The sequence below is a fragment of the Callithrix jacchus genome, chromosome 10, assembly GCF_049354715.1.
Source record: "Callithrix jacchus isolate 240 chromosome 10, calJac240_pri, whole genome shotgun sequence".
Taxonomy (NCBI): Eukaryota; Metazoa; Chordata; class Mammalia; order Primates; family Cebidae; genus Callithrix; species Callithrix jacchus.
In genome coordinates this window covers 73,766,085-73,787,692 of record NC_133511.1, presented here as the reverse complement: position 1 = coordinate 73,787,692, position 21,608 = coordinate 73,766,085, and the positions used below count along the sequence as shown (strand labels likewise).

Below are 21,608 nucleotides of genomic sequence, written 5' to 3'. Positions count from 1 at the left end.
GGGAAGGGGAAGTAAGGAAATAGTTCAACGGGGAATTTTAAGAGTGCCACAAGCCAAACTGAGAAGGCATCACAGGTGGCAAAAATGACACCTCAGTCAAGTATGTAGTTGCTATTGTTAAATCATTGTTAGTCTTCAACGTATCATGAGTTTAGTCTTCTTGGAAGAAGTAAAACAAGAGACATATGTAGCATATAGGAGTCATAATTAAAAAAAAATTCGTATATTAGAACGATAGCAACAAAACCTATTTTACTGGGGAGTCAACTAAAAATATCATGAAGGAAATTAAATCCACTTTCTTCTTTACAGGATTGTTGGAGCTGGGAAATTATTCATAATTCAGTCTAAATTGTAGGAAAACGATGAAAATTAAAAAAGCAGTGATCAGGGCTAGAATCTTATAAGATGTATGGTATAGTTTTCTTCTAAAAACACTTTTCTCTGTCCCCAGTTCCCCATTTCTACCAAATATAAATCTTACTAGGACCAATTTATTGACTAAATAAGTGTCAGTATTACATTTGGCCTGATTATTTGCAAAATGTGCAACAAGAAGAATGATTGGTTATAGAGGCTTTTTTACATTGACTTAGAAGAAATTTTTCATAAGGAATCTCAGATTACACTTTTAAAAATCTCTCAAGAATCTTTGGCCAAGCCAAAGATTCACCATGGGACTGCCTGTAACACATGTATAAACTGGGTGAATTCCTGTCTTCTCAAGGTCCCAAAATATCTGTGGTTTCCGGGTGCATCAGAAAATGACAGTCTTTACTTACTAGAGACTGAGGAACCTTGTGAGGGAACTGTGTGGGCAAGGTGTGAGGCCAGTCTTTTCTACGTCTATTGGCTTTATAAAGTCAGCCTCAATTTCTTAAAGCAGTTTGGTCAAAGTAGTAAATCTAACATTCCAGTCAAAGCCTTGGTAAAATAACCAGTGTATCCAAAGTGTTCTGTTACAAAAGAAAACAGATTCTTAGTGATGTTGTGCAAATAACTATATTGCCATAAAATACAAATGCTCATAAATCGTTCCCAATTTTTAGAGAAATCAGGCAGAGAGAAAGGCAGATGTTTTAATTTTGCTCACAAAAGGTTACCCAGTTGCTGTAAGCTATAATTAGCTAAAAAAGAAAGACATTTTCTTGACTCTAGAAAACAAAACATAAAAGAATCAGCAATGTTTTGAATAGAAAAGTTAAAGAAAGCGTTTCCATCCTCTGTCAGGTTAGCCCCATATGTTAATTATTATTCAGCTGGATGTAAGGTCAGCAATCTTCATAAACACGTTCATTTTAAAAGTTAGAGTTCTGAATGTTTTCACTGAGTCCAATGATATAATGGGTAGAATCTAGCCACTGGGAACATTGCCTTTCAGTGTGTTCCCCCAGTAGATGGAAGTGCAGCAAAAGCCTAGCTACCTAGCAGCACCGCTGGCAGAGCTGCCTGGGCTTCTGAGTGACAGTCAAGTCTCACTTTTAGTCATGTTCTGCATTCGGGCTGAACTGCGTACCCTGACATTCACATGTTGAAGTCCTAACTTTCAGAATGTTACTATATTTAGAGGTAGCGCCTTTAAAGTGATAATTAAGATAAAATAAGGTCACTAGGGCTGACCTTAATCCAAAATATCTGGTGTCCTTAAAAGAAGAGGAGATTAGAACGCAGACAATGCACAGACTGAAGGATGGCCTATAAGGACACAGTGAGAAGATGGCCATCTGCTAGCCAAGAAAGAAAAGTAGCTCACAGCAGTCTGACGAACGGGGTGTAGGCCAAATTTATCAGGCCCAGATAGACATGAGTGAGTCTTCAGATGTGCCCCTCACACCCATGTCCAGAGTCAATCCTTTAAAGACAGGGTTATCAGCGATAGCAATAAATGTCTTTGCCACACTGCTCTTAATTGCAGATAAGGAAACAGGTTCATCCACATTAAGTAAATTCTTCAAGACCACATAATTTACTAATGGTATGTGAAACTTATTGTTTGTCATAATTATTTCCAAACAAGACGAAAACCTTTTCTTTGTTTGAATGTTTCATGTGGTAAAAAGCCAGCAAGGATGTCTCCAGTGCTTATCCTAATGAAATGTGACTCCCAAGAACTTGTTAAGGAGGGAAAGATTGCCATTTGAGAGTTTAACTAATTAAATCCATACTTTGTAAATTGATAACTTGACCATAGAGTATACACTGGTGTGATTTCCATTGCCACTGACCTAACATCTCTGTTAGCGCCCCCCTCCCATGCCTGCTCCTACGATTAGACTCTGTAGGTCATGTCTTTATTTTGAAAATATAGCATACATACAAAAATGCATATGAAAACGTGTATGTTATAACTTAAGGAACAATAATTAATATTCATGTATCCACTACTGGACCAAATCTTTGAACTTTACATATCTGAGAATCCCTGGATACATTCTTGTTGGATCACATGCCTGTAATTCATTTCCAGAAGAAATTACTACCCCGAGCTTGTGTTAATAACTCCCTTAGTTTTCTTTATTGTTTTTACCACCTAGTGACATGTCCTTAAATAATAGAGTGCTTAGTTTTGCCTGTTTTCAATCTTTATATAAAGGCATTTATTCTGTATGTGCTTTTTCCTGTTTTTTTTTTTTTTAGTTTAGCATTGTTTTTGAGACTAATCTATATGGATGTATGTAACTGTAGCTTAATTTGCATTGCTTTGTAGTATTCCATTTTATGAATGTACTAATACTTGTTAATAAATTATATCTTGAGAAAAAAAAAGGGTTATGTGCTCATCAATGAAACAACCCCAGAGGAGTGACAGAATGTTACAAGTTGTACAATGTGATCCTCACCCATTATCTTCATGTTTCTGAAATTTATGATGCAAAGAACAATGTGTAGTCAATTATTACCTTATGTTTGTTTAACACAAAATTTTGGTAAACAACTTGGGACTTGTCTCTTCTTTTTTCCTTTAAAAACCATTGTATAGAGCCAGGCATGGTGGCTCATGCCTGTAATCCCAGCACTTTGGGAGGCTGAAGTGGGAGGATCCCTTCAGGCCAAGAGTTTGAGATGAGACTGTAACACAGGGAGACCCCGTTTCTCCAAAAACAAGCAAGAAGCAAACCAACAAAAAACTCCATATATGACTGCTGCTAACCAGAGCACATATATACAGGGCAACTTGAATCTGTGTTTTTTGGCTTGCAGTCCTGAAACTTGGCCCCAGTAAACTCTCTGCTTATATTTACTTTGCCTCAGTTTCTTCCTTTAGGTCAATGAGAAAGACCTCAGGAGAAACAAAATCTATTACCTTAATCTCGGGCTTCTAGCATCTGGAACTGTGAGAAATAAATTTCTGTTTAAGCCCCCAGTCTGTGATATTTTGCTATGGCAGCCATAGCAAACTAATATAGCCTGTGACATGTGAAGTCTGGGGTCAAATTCTGCAGCCAACTTCTTCACAAATAAGCTTTTTGGGTTTCTGAAGTCCCTTGAGTTGCTCACTGCCAACCCCTCACAGGCCTGTCCTTTCCCTTGCATAGTTACAACTGGTCATGCTCTCAGTATCTGTTTTCTTTTCTTTTTTTTTTTTTTGAGGCAGAGTCTGACCCTGATTCCCAGGCTGGAGTGCAGTGTCACCATCCCAGCTCACTGCAGCCTTGACCTCCCAGGCTCAAGCAGTCCTCCTACGTCGCTGGAACTACAGGTATATGCCACCACACCCAGCTTTTTAGTTTTTATAGAGACAGAGTCTCTCTATGTTGCCCAAGTTGGTCATGAACTCCTGGGCTCAAGCAGTTCTCCCGCCTTGGCTTCCTAAAGTGCTAGATTACAGGTGTAAGCCACCATGTCTGTCCCTCGTATCTATTACTATTCTTTTATGTCTCCTTGGGAATAGGAGCATCTGAAAGAGGTCAGAATTAAGTGAAGGCATTACTTGCCATTTTTTCACTGGGCCCAAAATTTCCACCTATTTCCCAACTCAAATCACATATAAACACGTTATTTAAACTAACTCACCAAAAGCTTGTCCAATAACGATAACAGCACAAGGTAGCTCAAATAATACAGTGCAGAAATAGAGAAATTCCTTCATTTTTAAATAACAGGAAAGCTTTGATGAAGATGGCCTTCACCATTCCCCTCAGCTTTTGTAAACTTAAGGCAGGTTCTTTTTTTTTTTTCTGACTAGGCCCCTGACCTCCCTTTTCTTAAATCATTTACTTTAGAAAACTTGTAATTGCAATTTTTTTCTCTGCCTCCTTTGAAATGTAAATCTGCTTAGAAGCCTCTTGCTAGTTTTAAATGTAAACCTCAAAAGAAATAGCTCCTTATCTTCCTTCCAGTCTTTATGGGAGGGTAGGAACCTAACTTCAGTAGACATTTTGCTCCAAGTTTTGCAACTACCTACTGTTATAAGCAGACAGAGAAAGTTTGCTTTGGTTAAGGCCAATTAGTGAACACCATAGCCTTATGATTTTCTCTACTCCAGCTGTTAAAGTCTCTCCAGGCTTTTGTTTTAGCTGAGTTGAGTTTAATCTCTCTCCAGTATTGCAATAGTCTTAAATAAATTATCTCTTGCCTGTTCAATTTTGCCCAGTGCAACTTTTGTTTTGACAGCTTTTTTAATATTAATTCATATAGAATGAAAACTCTAGGGGCCCAAACTACCAGACCCATGTAGTGTACTGTCTACATTAACATGACTTATCATTTCATTGTTTTCATTAACATAACCTTTGCTATTCCAGGAGACTCCAATCCAGGCTCCAGGCAAATAACTTGCTTGTTCATTACAGTAACTGTTGAGGAGACCTAGCAAGTCTTTAGTAGGGATCATCAATAGAAAATGTACACACAAATACTCTCCCAACAACTCCTTTTAAAAATGACACATATTGTAGTAAGCATTTGAATATTCTGGAAGCTGCCAGTCATTAAAGGTCTGATCCAAGAAACTGGAGCAATGTCAGTTCCACAGTATTTTTTGTTAAAGGTTTTTCTAAGGTTTTAACAAAGGATCTTATAACCACTCCTTGAATTTGATCTTTGCCCCAAAACGATTTCTTGCTTTAAAAATCATTCACTGGAAGAGACTGGGAATGAGGGACAGACTTATTTTGAATATAGCAAGTTCTGGATCCTTTATATCTTCTCTATATTCTGTTTTTACAAACCTAATAGTTTTTTTTTTGACGGAGTCTTGCTCTGTCACCCAGCTGGAGTGCAGTGGCACCATCTTGGCTCACTGCAACCTCTGCCACCTGAGTTTAAGAGATTCCCCTGCCTCAGCCTCCCAAGTAGCTGGGACTATAGGCAAGTGCCACCATGCCCAGCTAATTTTTTTGTATTTTAATAGAGACAGAGTTTCACCATGTTGGCCATTATGATATCAATCTCTTGACCTTGTGATCCGCCTGCCTCAACCTCCCAAAGTGCTGGGATTCCAGGCATGAGCCACCATGTCCAGCCCAATAGTTTATTCTTTAGCTTATTTTTCTCTCCTTGTATTTTATTATATGCAGCTAAAAGAAATCAGCACTTCTGATATTCTGCCTGGAAAGATCCATAGTCAGATTTGCCATTTTATTGGTATTTTTTATTTTTATTTTCTACACTGCTGCAGTGATGATTTTGTTAACTGTTTGGCCAAGGTATCTTTTGAATGTCCTTTAATCCAGCATCTGATAACATTTTCCTCACTGTCTGCAAGTTCTACATCAGTAAACTCCTTGAAGCTCTTTGAACTTTCGTCAGCAATATCCTCAAGATGCTTCCTGATTCTGCCCTTTCTCCCATCCCAAAGCCCATGTCTATTTTTAGTTTTTTCTTATGGTTACATTGTTGATGTGACATTTCATTTAAGTAGTGAAGGATGAGTGTTATTCGTATAGAGACTATGTTTGTGTGTATGTCTCTGTGTGTTTGTATGTGTGTGTGCTTGTGTGTGTATATGTGTTGGGCTGTTACTTTCTAGCAGTTTCTGCAAAGACACTGTGAGCATGAGAATGACCAGTTTGAGAGGAAAAACAACCATTTAATCTTTAACCAACAATGTTTATTGAACGGTTTTTATGTATTAGGCACTATGCCAGGTGCTGGGAACACAAAGATAAGCAAGATAGTCTCATGAGAGAGAATATTAATTAGATAAATACATAATAAAACAATTACAATTGTGATAACTGTTATAAAGAAAAGGCATAAAATGCCTTGAGATTATAATAGGAAGACCTTATCTAACCTGGAGGGGGTAGGAGAGGACTGGTGCTGGGGACAGGGAAGGCCTCCCTGAGAAAGTAACACATACACGGAGTCTTAAAGGATGATGGGAGTCAGCCAGGCCCAGCTGTGAAGGAGGGAGCAGTCCATGTGGAAGGAATAAAGTGTTTGAAGATGTGGATATGAAGGAACTTGATGTCACTTCAGGAATGGGAGAGGGGTGTAGAGGGAGAGGGAGGAGTAGGACAGAGAGCTAAGCTGAAGGTAGACTGCAAAGCCTTGTAGGTACAATAAGAACTTTGAACTTCACCTACTGGCAACAGGTGGCCAGGAGAAGTTTTAACACTGAGTAGTAACATGGCCATATTTATATTTTAAAACATTATTCTGGCTGCTGAGATGATAATAGGCAAGGCAGTGGTAATTGCCGTGCCCCAGCTGAGAGTGGGACTTTCACCTTAGCTTAGCTTGGATTAAGTCTTCCCCTCCAGTGTTCCTTATCTCAATAAATGGAACCCCATCCACTCTCGGCTCCAACCAGAAAGGTGGGCTTCTTCCTACACCTCTGCATTGAAAAGGCAGCAATGTGAATGTTTCTACCCATATTTAAGGAATCAAATTGAAAGGACTTGGTAAGGATTGCAAGTGGGGAGACAGTAGGAGACAGAGGTGTCAGGGATAAGCCCCCAGCAGAGAGTGGATGGGAGTTCTGTTTGTTGAGATATGGATCACTGGAAGGGAAGGCTTTTTGGGGTGAAATCTAGTTTTGAATTAGTAAGGAGTCAGATGCCTGCATGAAATCAGTCAAGTAGACATAAGTCAGGCTCAAAATGGAAGGCTGAACGGGGGGACAGAGTTACAAAGCAACACCAAGAGAGGGTGGCCTGATCCAGGGAGATCTTCTTAAGCTGGAGAGATTGCAGAATGTTTGAAGTCCCATGGAAAAAAATCCAATGGAGGAGAGAGGTTGAATCAGTGTGGCACAGGCTCTGTGCCGATGTGGTTTGTATCTGAAGAAGAGACAGACACAAATGGATGAAGTAGTATGTGCAAAACGGAAGAGCAGAGACCCATGATGTTACAGGGCTTCCAGGAACCAAGCAGTTCAGATTAAGAGATCAGAGGACAGGGTAGCAAGGACAAACGAAGCGCATCTAGGAATAAGCTTGAGGATGAAGCTTCCAAGCCTTAGATGAATAAAAGCTCCAGGAAATACTTGGTTCTTCATGACAAAAGATACACTAAATTCATACTGCCATCTAATGGCTAAAGTGTGTAATTGCTATACTCTCACTGCTGAAAGTCCAGGGAATTAAACTTGCTTATGTTTACCAACGTTTATTTCAGATTAGCTCACAAAAAGTAATAGTATGAATCACATCAAATTTGGTAACAACAAATTTGGGTACGTGATAAATGTAGTGGAAATTTTCATGTCCCTAATAGGCGTAGATGTATCTTTTGTTAGGCTTGAAGCAGAAGGGCTGAGGTGCATCCTCAGTTTTCTACCCCGCTTTCCCAGTATGCTCTTTTTTCACCACCACCATCACCATCACCACCACCACCGCCACCACCACTATCACCACCACCACCATCGCCATCACCACCATCATCATCATCACCATCATCACCGCCACCATAATCATAACTGCCATCACCACCACCACTATCACCACCACCAGGACTGCCACCACCTCCACCATTACCACTGCCACCATCACCACTATCACCACCACCACCATCGCCATCGCCATCACCACCATCATCATCATCACCATCATCACCACCACCATAATCATAACTGCCATCACCACCACCACTATCACCACCACCAGGACTGCCACCACCTCCACCATTACCACTGCCACCATCACCACTATCACCACTACCACCATCGCCATCACCACCATCATCATCATCACCATCATCACCACCACCATAATCATAACTGCCATCACCACCACCACTATCACCACCACCAGGACTGCCGCCACCTCCACCATTACCACTGCCACCATCACCATCACTACCACCACAGCAGCTACTATCACCACCACCACTGTTACCATCATGACCATCACTACTACCACAATTATAACTGCCACAATCACCACCACCATCACCACCACCACTATCATCATCACTGCTATCATCGTTACCACCACCATAATCATAATTGCCACTATCACCACCACCAGTATCGCCAGCATCACCACTACCAGTATTGCCTCCACCACCACCAGGATTGCCACCACCACCACCATTACCACCACCACTATTACCATCACTACCATCATAATCATAACGGCCACTATCACTATCACCACCATCACTATCATAAATATAACTGCCACCGTCACCACCACCATCACCACCATCATTACCATCATCACTACTGCTACTGTCACCACCACCACCATCACCACCACCAGCAGCACTGTCACCATCACCATCATCACCACTATCATCATCACCATCACATAATCATAACTGCCATCACCACCACCATCACTGTCACCACCAGCAGCACTGTCACCATCACCATCATCACCATTATCACCATCACTACCACCATCACTAACATCACCATCACCATCAGCATCACTATCACCACTACCATCACTACTGTCAATACCACCATCACTACCACCACCACCCTTATCAAGACCATGATCATGATTATAAATCCTAAACTCCACATAGTACATGTTCACAGTAATGGGTTATGTCTGTTATCTCATTTGAGCATGTGTTCATAAGTTGAAAATCACTTATTGGGTGCCTACTATGTGTCCGTTGCTGTGCTAGATGTCAGGCACAAAGATGAGGCACAATCACTCATTTCTAGGAGCTTACAACTGAATGCCTGAAGCAGATACAGAAAGTATTACAACATGTTGAGTGTTAAAACTGTCATTAACACTTGTGTTATGATACTTCCCAAACTGGTCACTTAAGGGTAGGAGTTGAAAGAATTTGGGAATAGGAGGCAGGACCAGTTCTCAGCTCCCACTCAGACAGACGGAGCAGCTGTGGAAACTCATGTCATGAACTTTTGCTCCAAGAACTACCACAAGAACATACCAGGAAAGCTGAGAGAATCCACAGACGCTTTGAAGGAACTGGATTGCTCCTGCAGACTCCCTGAGATGCCAGAAAACTGAGTCAGCTTGCTTTCTCAGTGGGTAGGTGGTCTGGGGCAGGTTCTCAGACCTGGTCACTAGCTGCTTGGAAATAGACTTGGTGCTTCTGGTGGGGGCATGATGGAAGTGAGACCAGCCTTTAGGACTGTGGGTTGCATGGGAGCAGGGTGAGGCCTGTGACTGCTGGCTTTCCCTCACTTCCCTGGCAACCTGTATGGCTCAGCAGAGGCAGCCATAATCCCCCTGGAACATAACTTCATTGGCCTGGGAACCACACCCCCATGCCCCTCAGCAGCCACAGCAAGCCCCACCCATGGAGAGACTGAGCTCAGACACACCTGTCTCTGCCCCCACTTGGTGTTCTTTCTCTACCTATCCTGGTTGTGGAAGACAGAGGACATAATCTCTTAGGAGCTTTACGGCTCTGCCCATAGCTTGAGAAACCTGAATACTTAAGCATGCAATCCTAGGGCAAGTTTGCATCCTTCCTATAGTACTGCAGCTGAGGCATTCTTGACAGAGCCGCCTCCTGGCTGGAGGCCAACCAACACAAAACCATCATGCTAAACAAAAATACAACCAAGGACCCTCACAAAGTCCACTCCCTTGCTACCTCCACTGGAGCAGGTGCTAGTATCCATGGCTACAAGACCTTAAGATGGGTCACATCAGAGGACTCTGCAGGCACTCCCCAGTACCAGCCTGCAGCCCAGTAACTCTGCTGGTGGCTAGATCCAGAAAAACAAAAACGATCACTGCAGTTTGGCTTCTAGGAAGCCCATCACTAGGGGAAGGCGGGAGCACCCCATGGGACAAAAGAATCTGAAGAGGAGCCCTTGAGTCCCAGATCTTCCCTCTGACACAGTCTACCCAAATAAGAAGAAAGCAGAAAAAACATTCTGGTAATATGAGTAATATGACAAAACAAGGTTCTTTAACACCCCCTCACACCAACTTACCAGCAATGAATGAAAACAAGACGAAATATTCTCAATTGCCAGAAATAGAATTCAGAAGGTTGATTATTAAGTTAATCAAGGAGGCATCAGAGAAAGGTGAAATCCAGCTTAAAAAAATAAAAAAAGATGATAAAGGATATGAAAGAAAAAATCCTCGGTAGCATAAATAAAAACCAGTCACTACTTCTGGAAATGAAGGACACTTAGAGAAATGCAAAACGCACTGGAAAATCTCAGCAATAAAATTGAACAAGCATGAAAGAACGTCAGAGCTGAAACACAAGGTTTTAGAATTAATTCCACTTATCAAAGACAAAGAAAAAAGAATTTTAAAAAATGAACAAAGCATCCAAGAAGTTTGGGACTATGTTCAGCATCCAAACCCAAGAATAACTGGTGTTCTGAGAAATCTAAAAGTTTGGCAAACATATTTGAGGGAATAATCAAGGCAAACTTCACCAGCATTGCTGAAGATCTAGACATCGAAATACAAGAAGCTCAAAGAACACCTGGGAAACCCATGGCAAAAAAGATCATCACCTAGGCACATAGTCATCAGGTCATCTAAAGTCAAGATGAAGGAAAGAATCTTAAGTGCTGTGAGGCAAAAGCACCAGGTAACCTAAAAGGAAAACTTATTAGAGTAACAGCAGATTTCTCAGCAGAAACCCTACAAGCTAGATGAGATTGGGGTCCTAGTTTAAGCCTCCTTAAGCTAAACAATTATCAGCTAAGAATTTTATATCCAGTGAAACCAAGTTTCATAAATGAGGGAAAGATACAGTCTTTTCCTGACAAACAAATGCTGAGAGAATTGACTATACCAACCAAGAACTACAAGAACTGCTAAAAGGAGCTCTAAATCTTAAAACAAATCATTGAAATAGATCCAAATAGAACTTCCTTAAAGCATAAATCTCATAGGACAATATATAACAGTAATAAAATGAAAAAAAACCCAAGCCTGAATGATATGTAGCATATATCATTATTAGGTATTATGGTAACACATATCATTATTAGGTATTATGTATGATAGACAGCATACTACCTCACATCTCACTACTAACATTCAATGTAAATGATCTAAATGCTCCTCTTAAAAGATACAGAATGGCAGAATGAATAAGAATTCATCAACCAAGTTTCTGCTGTCTTCGGGAGACTCACCTACCACATAAAAACTTACATAAACTTAAGGTAAAAGGGTGGAGAAAGATACTCCATACAAATGGACACCAAAAGGGAGCAGGAGTAGCTATTCTTATATCAGACAAAGCAAACTTTATAGCAACAGCAATTAAAAAAGACAAACAGGGACATTATAAAATGATAAAAGGACTAGTCCAACAGGAAAATATCACAATCCTAAATATATATGCACCTAACACTGGAGCTCCCAAATTTATAAAACAATTACTACGAGACCTAAGAAATGAGATAGATGGCAATACAATAATGGGGGGGGGGACTTTAATACTCCACTGACAGAACTAGACAGGTCACCAAGACAGAAAATCAACAAAGAAATGATGGACTTAAACTATACCCTAAAATGAACGTACTTAACAGATATTTATAGAACATTCTACCCAGCAACTGCAGAATATACATTCTATTCATCAGCACATGGAACATTCTCCAAGATAGACCATACGATAGGCTACAAAACAAGTCTCAGTACATTGAAGAAAACTGAAATTATATCAAGTATTCTCTCATGCCACAGTGGAATAAAACTGGAAATCAACTCCAAAATAAATCCTTAAAACCACGCAAATGCATGGAAATTAAATGACTTGCTCCTGAATGATCACTGGGTCAGCAATAAAATCAAAGTGGAAATTAAAAAATTCTTTGAACTGAAAAATAATAGTGAAAGAACTTGTCAAAACCTCTGGGATACAGCAAAAACACTGCTAAAAGGAAAGTTCATAGCATTAAATGCCTCCATCAAAAAGTATGAAAGAGCACAAATAGAAAATCTAAGGTTATCTTTCATGGAACTGGAAAAACAACAATCCAAACCCAAACCCAGCAGAAGAAAAGAAATAATTAAGGTCAGAGCAGAACTAAATAAAATTGAAACCAAAAAAATACAAAAGATAAATAAAACAAAAAGTTCTTTGCAAAGATAAATAAATTAATAGGCCATTAGTTAGATTAACCAAGAAAAGAAGAGAGAAGACCCAAATAAGCTCAATTAGAAATGAGAAGGTAGATATTACTACTGATACCAAAGAAATACAAAAGAGTACACAAAGCTACTGCAAATACCTTTATGTGCATAAACTAGAAAACCTAGAGGAGATGGATAAATCCCTGGAAATATACAAACCTCCAAGATTAAACTGGAAGATATAGAAACTCTGAACAGGTCAATAACAAGCAGTGAAATTGAAATAGTAATTTAAAAATTGCCAACAAAAAGAAAAGTCCAGGACCAGACAGATTCACAGCTGAATTCTATCAGACATTCAAAGAAGAATTGATACCAATCCTATTGATGCTATTCCACAGGACAGAGAAAGAGGGAATCCTCCCTAAATCATTCTGCGAAGCCAGTATCATCCTGATACCAAAACCAGAGAAGGACACAACAACATCAAAAAAGAAAACAAGAGACCAATATCCCTGAAGAACATATATTGCAAAAATCCTCAACGTAATACCAGCTAACTGAATCCAACAGCATAGCAAAAAGAAAATCCACCACAATCAAGTGGTTTTCATACCAGGGATGCAGGGATGGTTTAACATCTACAAGTCAATAAATGTGATACACCACATAAACATAATTAAAAACAAAAATCACATGATTACCTCAATAGATACAGAAGAAGCATTTGACAATATCCAGTATCCTTTATGATTAATACCCTCAGCAAAATTGGCATAGAAGGGATATTACTTAAGGTCATAAAAGCTATCTATGACAAACCCATGGCCAATACTAATGAGTGGGGAAAAGTTGAAAGCATTCTTCCTAAGAACTGGAACAAGACAAGGATGTCCACTTTCACCACATCTATTCAACATGTACTGGAACCTAACCAGAGCAATCAGACAAGAGAAAGAAATCAGTAAAGAGAAAGTCAAACTGTTGCTGTTTGCTGATAATATGATCATATATCCAGAAAACCCTAAGGACTCAACCTAAAACCTCCTAGAACTGATAAATTAATTCAGCAAAGTGTCAGGATATGATATTAATGTACTCAAATCAGTAGTTTTGCTATACACCAACAGTGACCAAGCTGATAATCAAATCAAGAACTTAACCCCTTTTACAAGAGCTGTAGAAAATATACTTAGGAATATATCTAACCAGTTAGTGAAAGACTTCTACAAGGAGAACTATGAAACACTGCTGAAACAAATTATAGATGACACAAACGAATGGAAAAATATCTCAGGTTCATGGACAGGAAGAATCAATATTACAAAAATGACCACATTGCCAAAAGCAATCTACAACTTCAATGCAATCCCTATCAAAATATCATCATCATTTTTCATCAAACTAGAAAAAACAATCCTCAAATTCATATGGAACTAAAAAGTAGCCTGCATAGCCAAAGCAAGACTAAGCAAAGAGAACAAATCTGGAGGCATCACATTACACGACTTTCAACTATGCTATAAGGCCATAGTCACCAAAACAGCATGGTACTGGTGTAAAGATAGGCTCATAGACCAATGGAACAGAATAAAGAACCCAGAAATAAAGTCAAAAACATTTACAGTCAACTGATTTTCAACAAAGCAAACAAAAACATAAAGTGGGGAAAGTACACCCTATTCAACAAATGGTGCTGGGATAACTGGCAAGTCACAAGTAGAAGAATGAAACTAGGTCATCATCTCTCACCTTATACAAAAATCAACTTGGCCGGGCGCGGTGGCTCAAGCCTGTAATCCCAGCACTTTGGGAGGCCGAGGCGGGTGGATCACGAGGTCAAGAGATGAGACCATCCTGGTCAACATGGTGAAACCCCATCTCTACTAAAAATACAAAAAATTAGCTGGGCACGGTGGTGCGTGCCTGTAATCCCAGCTACTCAGGAGGCTGAGGCAGGAGAATTGCCTGAACCCAGGAGGCGGAGGTTGCGGTGAGCCGAGATCGCGCCATTGCACTCCAGCCTGGGTAACGAGCGAAACTCCGTTTCAGAAAAAAAAAAAAAAAAAAAAAAAAAAAAAGAAAATCAACTCAAGATGAATCAAAGACTTAAATCTAAGACCTAAAACCATAATATTTCTAGGAGATAACATTGGAAAAACCCTTCTAGACACTCACTTAGGCAAAGACTTCATAACCAAGAACCCAAAAACAAATGTAAAAGAAAGATAAGTAGATGGGACTTAAACTAAAAAGTTTCTCCACAGCAAAGACATAATCAGTAGAGTTAACAGACAACCCACAGAGTGGGAGGAAATCTTCATAATCTATGTGTTTGACAAAGGATTAATATTCAGAATCTGCAAAGAACTCAAACAAATCAGCAAGAAAAAAAAATCAATCAATCCCATTAAAAAGAGGGCTAAGAGGCCGGGCACGGTGGCTCACGCCTGTAATCCCAGCACTTTGAGAGGCCAAGGTGGGCGGATTAAGAGGTCAGGAAATCAAGACCATCCTGGCCAACATGGTGAAACTCCATCTCTACTAAAAAACACAAAAATTAGCTGGGTGTGGTGGCGTTTACCTGTAGTCCCAGCTACTTAGGAGGCTGAGGCAGGAGAATTGCTTGAACCCAGGAGGTGGAGGTTGCAGTGAGCCAAGATTGTGCTACTGCACTCCAGCCTGGTACCTGGAGACAGAATGAGGCTCTGTCTCAAAGAAAAGAAAAAAGAAAAAAAAAGAAGGCTAAGGACATGACTAGACAATTCTTAAAAGAAGATATACAAATGGCCAACAAATATATGAATAAGTGCTCAACATCACTAATGATCAGGGCAATAAAAATAAAAACCACAATGCAATACCACCTTACTCCTGCAAGAATGACCATAATAAAAACATTAAAAAATAATAGATGTTGGTGTGGATGTGGTGAAAGGGAACACTTTTACACTGTTGGTGGAAACGTAAACAAGTACAACCACTACAAAAAATGTGTGGAGATTCTTTAAATAATGAAAAGCAGACCTACCATTTGGTCCAGCAATCCCACTACTAGGTATCTACCTAGAGGAAAAAAATTCAGTACATGAAAAAGATACTTGCACATGGATGTTTACAGCAGTGCAATTTGCAATTGCAATTGCAAAAATTTAGAACCAGCCAAATGCTCATCAATCAATGAGTGGTTACAGAAAATGTGGTGTATATGTATACGTATATATACCTATACCATGGAATACTACTCAGCTATAAAAAGGAACAAAACAACGGCATTCACAGCAACCTGGGTGGAACTGGAGACTCTTACTCTGAGTGAAGTAACTCAGGAATGGAAAACCAAACGTCGCATGTTCTCACTCATAAGAGGGAATTAAGCTATGAAGACTCAAAGGCATAAGAAGGATACAATGGATGTTGGGGACTCAGGGGAGAGGGTGGAGGGGGATGAGGAATGAAAGAATATACACTGGGTACAGTGTATACTGCATGGGTGATGGGTTCACCAAAATCTTAGAAATCACTGCTAAAGAATTTATTCACGAAAGCAAACACCATCCATTCCCCCCAGCTTACTGAAATATAAAATATTTTCATATAAAATCTTTAATAAATTTTAAATAAAAAATTTTATATAAAATATAAACATTTGCATATTTTATATAAAATCCCCAAAATGTACTGACATATAAAATAAATTTAAAACATAAAAAAAGACTTTACCCAAAATAATAATTTTAAAAAAGGGCAAGAGTCGGGGAAGGTTTCATGATGGGGCAATTATGGTCAAAGTTTGTAAGAGCTGGTTATATGGGAAAAACAAGAAAGAGGACTCTACATTTATGTTAAGCCTGGTGTTTGAAAAGCATGAGGGAGTTTAACGTCTCTGAGTAGAATTGTGTAGCAGCTGCATGCAAAACTAGTAGAGGTGGGGGTGGCAGGAAGTGATACCACACCACAAAAATGTTATGACTTAAGGAGATTGACCCTAATATAAAAAGGTATGGGGAGTCACCAAAGAATGTAACACATGGGCAAAAGAAAATAAAATTTGCATTTTCATATTAGCTAGTATTGGCTGGGCGTAGTGACTCATGCCTGCAATTCCAGTACTTTGGTTGGCTGAGGCAGAAGGATCTCTTGAGCCCAGGAGTTCCAGACCAGCCTGGGCAACATAGGGAGATCCCACCCATTAAAAAATAAAAATAAATAGCTAGTATTTATTGAACGCTCTGTACCTTACCAAGTCCCTTACATGTATGAACTAATTTCATCTTCACAATACCATTTGACAGAGGAGCTGAAAGATACTAAATAATTTGTCCAAATATTCAAAATTATTTTATGACAGGGTAGGACTTGAACACAGGTTTCTTAGACTTCAGAGTTCATGCTTTTGACTAGCAGATGTATTCTACTGCTTCTCATATGATAAAAGAACAGGAACTGAGAATATCCTCAAGTTGGGCTTACGTGCCCTGGCATGGTGTTAGTGACTGTGCACTAAGATCTTGTCTCCAATACGTAGCCCAGGCTTAGACAGCCTTAGGGAGGTGGCCAGATTGGATAGAACTGTATGCCTGGAATAATAGGTCGTAAGCAGGGATTGTGGGCAGAGTTGTTCAAACCAATACTGGATGTTCTTGGAGGTCTGACATACTGCCTGAGATCATCAGGCATCCTTGTGCAACTCAGCCTCCAAAGGATCTCATCAGCATATGCAATTTGGGCATAAGATACAGTCACTTCTGGGAAGTACATAAGACAATTCTTATTAGGAAGTTTGTGTTTCCCCTATCTTTTGTCTTCTCAGACAGGCCTTTATAAAGGTGGGGAAAACCAGGCGTTTATTACAAATGAAAATTCTTTCAGTCTCTGTGATTACTGTTGCCAAATATTACCTGCTTTTTTCTAACATTGTAGCCTTTGCTCAAACACTCTGTGGACTTCTGATACTTGGCAGTTTATAGAATTTCAAGTCACTGTTTCAAAACAAAATTGTAGCAAACCTATTTTTGGTGCTAGGGCCAGATGTCATTATCAGGATATCCCTACAGAAGGCTGGAAGGACGTGTAGGTTAGGATGGCCGAAAGCAGCAGAAACATGAAGAGCAGGGCACAGATGCTCCCACCTTCGTAACTGCAAACTCGTTTCTTGGTCAATTGCTTTGCTTTGTTTCATTCGCATAAAGCAATCAATGACTATCTTTCAGTGCAGTTTTGTTTAGAATAGTGGTCCTGAAAGTTGGTTTTGGGGCCTCTGGAAGACCCTGACACCCTTTTATGGGTTCTGTGAGATCAAAATTATTTTCATAATAATTAAGAAATGTTATTTGCCTTTTATCTCTCATTCGCGCAAGAATGTGCAGAAGGGTTTTCCAGAGGCTACATGATGCATTATATCACAACAGAATGAATGCAGAAGCAGACAGAATTCAGTTCTAAGCCAGATACTAAAGAAATTTGCAAAAATATAAAACAACAACACCCTTTTAAATAATTTCTATCAAAATTGTTATTTCTCTTAACAGGTAATAGAATTATTATTTTTGAACGAGTTAAATAAATGGTTTTAAAAGTCTTAGTTTGAATATTGAATATAGTAAATATGAATTTCTATAATCTACATAAACAAAAGCTCTTTGGGGTTCTCTATAAATTGTAGAAATATAAAAGGGGTCTTGAGACCAAAAAGTTTCCGAATGCTGGCTTGGAGAATTCGCTGTAGTCGATTTGACAGGAAGGGTGTTTGTCCTGATTGCCCCACCTCAGGAAGCAAGAGGCAGCAGGAAATACATGTGTTTACAGGTCCCTGGTCTCCCTGTGTCAAACGTCGCTCCCTGCACCATTGATCTGTTTCCTTGGTAACGTAACTGTAGCTGCCACCTGTGGCCTATTAACAACTTCCCTGGCCAGTTGAATTCTACAGGGCAATGACTGGGAATAATTAGGAAACTTGGTAAGGAAGTTTCCTCGAACAGGAAATTGGTTCCTCTGGAACTTGTTAAACATTAACTCTACATCCAAGACCACGAAAACATTTACTGAAGTTAGTACCAGTGTGCAGATCCTCTGGGAGCACTTAGGGCAAATGGAGTCAGGAATCAGGGACTATGAGTTTATTCTTAAAGGCTTAGGTGTCACTTTAAGCTATGATAAGGGAGCAATTAGGTTAGAATGACTCCTGAGTTTCTAACGAAGTCACGGTTTTAAGCCTCTCCCTGGGGTTAAACATTGGTCTAGAGCAGGGGTGTGAGATGTAATTAAAGTCTACCTTAATTCCAGACGTTTCCCTTCACTGAGCCCCCTTGCCACCACAGACTTCAGTAATAGTTACAAAAGCCTGCCGAACCTAGAGAAGTTGACCAAACTTAAGACAGCCTCAGCCAAGCGTGAATTCCTGACAACTTGATTAGTCTCAACTCAATAAAAAGCAGTCAGTACATTTTTCCCTGGATAACACGTGGAGGCTTTAAGATTTGTCCAATATAAGCGCATGAATCTGAAGTAAAAATAAAACAAACAATTTATAAGAAAAAACAGGTCAAGAGATCAAGACCATCCTGGTCAACAAGGTGAAACCCCGTCTCTACTGAAAATACAAAAATTAGCTGGGCATGGTGGCGTGTGCCTGTAATCCCAGCTACTTGGGAGGCTGAGGCAGGAGAATTGCTTGAACCCAGGAGGCAGAGGTTGCGGTGAGCCGAGATCATGCCATTGCACTCCTGCCTGGATAACAAGAGTGAAACTCCGTCTCAAAAAAAAAAAAAAAAAAAAAAAGAAAAGAAAAAACAGTTATGTTTTCCCTGAAGAAAAATAAAAGCCAAGGATTAAATAGAGTGAAAAGAAAGAACCAGGGGCCCAACCCAAAGGTCTCCACCTCTGGTGGGTTCCCTGCTCGGGGCTGCAGCCTGTGGAGCCCAGGTCTATGCCAGGCTAACACAGCCCATCACAGAAAGTGGTACATCCGACAGATAAATGGCAGCTCCATCAGTTCCTCCTATCATCCAAATGCTCTACAGATGGCCTGAAAGGGAAAGCAGTTTCAGTTCCACTCAAAAGATCAACACATTACAGTCAGAAGAGCATGAGCAGAAAGAACATTTCAATGTGAAAATTTTGTAACAAAAGAAGAAAAATACAAAAGTTTGAAAATATAGTAGTGAATAATGACTTGAGCGCCTAATACGAGCCGGGAACTCTGCTGAGCTTTTTGTGCTTTCTCATTCAATGCTCTTAACATTCCTGTAGCGTGGGCACAACTATTACCTTCATTTTACTCATGAGGAAACCTAGCTGGGAGAGCTTAAATACTGTCCAAAGCTAAGTGGCAGAAGAGGTAACAGAATACCTTTCTCTTTAACTCCAAGTTCTCAGTTTTGACCATATCCTAGGCACAGCATGCCCCGTTTTCTTCTTCATTCAACTCACACTTACCACTTGCATGAAGCAAGTGGTCACTTCATGCTAGACCTGAAAATAAGGAACCAAAACAGAGATTGTTTCTGCCCATATGGGGCTTATAGTAAACAGCAAAATACATACATAAAATAATTACATAAATCAGTGCATCATCACAAGCCAAGATAAGTGTTTGAAGGATCATGTAATGCAAACCAATGAGCCTATGTGTTTATCTGTCTATCATCTATCTATCTATCTATCTATCTATCTATCTATCTATCTATCTTCTATCCATTGATCTATCTATCTTGACCTAGGCGGGACAGGTTAAGAAAGACATCTCCAAGAAAGTGATATTTACATTTAAATCTGAAGTTTAAATAGGAATTAACCAGGGAGTTTGTAGGGAGGAGGTGGCAGAGAAAGCCATGCGCAGAAACAACAAAAGCTCTGTGGCAAAAAGTAATCGCAGGCAAAGAACTCAAAGAAGTATGAGAAGTATTAATGTTATCACTGAGGAGGTCTCAGGTTTAGACATAAAGTGCTCACTTCAGCAGCACATGTACTAAAACTGAATATAGAGAAGATTAGTATGACCCATGTGCAAGGATTAGACGTAGAAAACTTTAATACTTCATGAAGGATGCAATTGAAAAAATCTCTGTTGCTATATTTTTATTTTTTGTTTGTTTTAAACTGTTTGACTGTTTTTCTTGTGTGAGAAATGTTTCATATATAGATGACAGAGAATAATGCAACAAATATTCATGTAACTACTACTCACTTAAATGTATTATAATTGGATAATGCTGTTAAGTAATATGACCTCGATTATAATGGACATATCTTGCATACACCTAATGACAGCAAAAAGTTTTAAGCCAAGAGTGGACGTGAACAGATTTGCATTTTGAAAAGATCTTTGAGAAGTTGCAGTGTAGGTGATGGGAAACAGACATTGATAGGGGGACTCCAGTCAGCTGACTACTGAGGTGGCCAGGTAAGAGGAATGATGGGCTGAACTGGGGTACTTACAAAAGAGACAGATAGACTGGGGAGGTATTGGAATGAAACTGGCATGACCATTATGATGGATTGATTAAGGGGAGTGAGAGGGTGCCATGGGGGCTGAAGATAACTTTTGAAATAATCTCTCATGAAGGGAAACAGTATTTCTAGGGGTAAAATTATCTATTTCAAGAATTAAGAAAAAAGTACAACCAAATTAAATAGAAACACAGTTTTAAAGAATTTTAATTTTAAGAACTTTGAATTTTAAATATTTTAGGTTGATTTACATGATTAATCAATATATCTATTCAGTATATCCTTTTCCCTCAACAAGATTAAAACTTCAGATCAGGCTCAGTGGGTCACACCTGTAATCCCAGCACTTTGGAAGGCCAAGGTGGGTGGATCATCTGAGGTCAGGAGTTTGAGACCAGCCTGGCCAATGTGATGAAATCCCATCTCTACTAAAAATACAAAAATTAGCTGGGTGTGGTGGTTCACACCTGTAGTCCCAGCTACTTGGGAGGCTGAGGCATGATAATTGCTTGAACCTGGCAGGTGGAGGTTGCAGTGAACTGAGATTATGCCACTGCACTCCAGCCTGGGCAACAGAGTGACAGTCTCAAAAAAAAAAAAAAAAAAGGTAAAACTTCAGTACACCTTCACTTCCTTCTCGCCAAACCCACTCTCTTGCCTTGTATTATTATCTCTCATGTTGACACTGAGATTTCTTTCCAAACTCCTATGTTTTTGCAG

General features: G+C 39.6%; 1 pseudogene; it reads left to right on the top strand.

Moving 5' to 3' along the window:
* The first annotated feature begins 20,382 nt into the window (after positions 1 to 20,382).
* On the top strand, positions 20,383 to 20,479 carry LOC118145959 (U6 spliceosomal RNA; annotated as a pseudogene).
* Positions 20,480 to 21,608: the final 1,129 nt, after the last annotated feature.